Genomic DNA, 2,414 nt, shown 5'->3' with positions numbered 1-2,414 from the left:
GCGGGGGTATTTTTGATCCCAAAATGTAACGGAGGGTATAAGTGATCTATTTCATAAAGTTCAGGGGCAATTTTGACCCTTCTCCATATTTACATTAAACTATGGTTTAATGTATAAGTGTTAAGTATTCTATTACATGTATGTCTACTATTTAATCATGATTAATGAATATTTTGTTACCTTAATATATCACTTAATTTTGATTAACCTAAGTATTACTAATTTGATCAATTTAAACATCGGATTGATCAACACGTCTTTTTGATAAGTTTGTAAAAATTTTGTACCAAAAATAAATAAATTATGCTTTATGAAATTTTCGATATACGAGTTATGAGTGTGTGATCATTTCAACTAAAAAGTTAAAGAAAATAAAGAAATTAAAATTAAGTTGGTTAAATTATGACTCACTTTTTAGTCCACTTCTGTTCACGTAACTATTGACTCATTTAAATTCAATCCAACTCGTCGATCTGAAACCCCTAATTTTTTACCAATGGTGGAAAACTTTTGGGAAAATAAAAGGAAATAGTGTTGATTAGAGAGGTAGCTAGGGTTGATGTGGGGGACAAATGTTGTGGGTAGAAATAGGAGATTATGAAATTGACTAGCTCATTTATTAATTATGTTGGTTGAGGTGGGAGAGGGATTTGTTTGTTTGATTTTTTGTATATGAACTTCCAATATTCTAATTCCTTTACTCACATCCGATGTTTACACTAAACCATAGTGGTTTTACTATGACTAATCGATAGATCGAGGTTGAAAGCACACAATACGAATTACCATGGTCAGCGATACGTGTATGTGAACGACATGTGTCATGTAGTTGTTGAGTTAATGTAAACACCATCTATGAGTTAAAAAAAGGTTGTGAGGAACTTTTTGTTCTTGCTTGAGCAGATCTCTTCAGGAATGTCAGTTACAGAATATTGATGCAATTTTACTTAAATTGTGTACTAAAGGAATTAGAATCCACGGGCAACACAAACGTGTCAAAAAATTAGTATATTTAATGTGTAAAAGATTCAGCTTAATAGTCAAAGCCACAAGTTAACTATTTTTTTTTGTGTGTTTCAATTCTGACTATCAATTATTCTCTTTTCCTGTTGGTACTATCATCATCTATATATTAAGACATATTGAAGCTGAATAGGTCAATTATCAATTGTTTTTTTTCTTCTATTTGAACTATCACCATTTGTTCAATCAAGTGTATTTTATTGCATAGATGGTGACAATTTAGATAGAAACTGTACGATATTCAAACGTACAATGTTAGTGGCACCTAATGTTTGATATATGCGTTAGAGTTTGATTAATTTGAATTCATGTTGGGAAATCTTACATTAGGAGGCAAAATGCTCCCAAATGAACACAACTCCATATTCAAGATGATCTAAATATGTAACTTTTATTAAGAATGAAGTTATCGATTATCAAAAGCTAATCATCGTGCTATAGTTGCAACCAACATCCCCATCATATCAATTATTAGATCAACTTCTCGATGAAAACAACAATTTTAGTTGGTGATTTAGCAATTATCACGCTCTCTTACTTGTTAGATAACTCATGAAGAAAAAAAGTCCAAATACAAAATCCATCAATCACAATTAAAATAATACTATAGGAAGTCAAATATAATAAGAATTGCCTAGTGCGGATTACCTTTTTGGTGTGGTTTGTGAGCTCTATTGCATACAAACAAGAATTTTACCTCAAGCACATTCATAGAATAGCAATTGCGGATATCCCTTGTGATAAAAAAAAGTTAAATGAAATAAAATAACATTTTTAATATATTCAAATTTTTTTTCTTATAATAGAGTCTATTAACCATGATTAAGATAATATTATAAGAAGTAAAACAAAAAAATTACGTTTTGATACATTTAATTTTTTTTAGTCTTAAAGTGGAATATATTAATCACTTAATTAAATAATACTACAAGAAGTTAAATAAAGTAAAATAACGTCTTGATACATTTACCTTTTTTTATATCTTAAAACACAATATATTAATTATAATTAGATAATACTATATAAATACCTTTTTTTTTTATATATCTTAAAACACAATAAATTAATTATAATTAAATAATACTATATAAAAAAATAGAATTACATTGTGATACATTTAACTTCTTATCTTAAAATAAAATATATTTGGTACCTTTATGGGGCCGCGTAAATTCTACTTTCTCCATACCCTATTTTTTGATATTTCATTAAATATATAATTATATTTTCAAAACAAAATATATCTATTTATTACATACAAAGTAAAATAAAATAAAATGATGCACATTAATTTTTTTTTATTTGAAATAAATATTAATTACCATTAAATTAATAATACTATAAAAAGTTAAATATAATGACATTTTGGTTGTACAATTAATTTTTTTTTT

The sequence above is a fragment of the Solanum tuberosum genome, unplaced genomic scaffold (genome assembly GCF_000226075.1).
Source record: "Solanum tuberosum cultivar DM 1-3 516 R44 unplaced genomic scaffold, SolTub_3.0 scf00402, whole genome shotgun sequence".
Classification (NCBI taxonomy): Eukaryota; Viridiplantae; Streptophyta; class Magnoliopsida; order Solanales; family Solanaceae; genus Solanum; species Solanum tuberosum.
The sequence above is the reverse complement of the archived record's forward strand: the minus strand, read 5'-3'. Positions refer to the sequence as shown.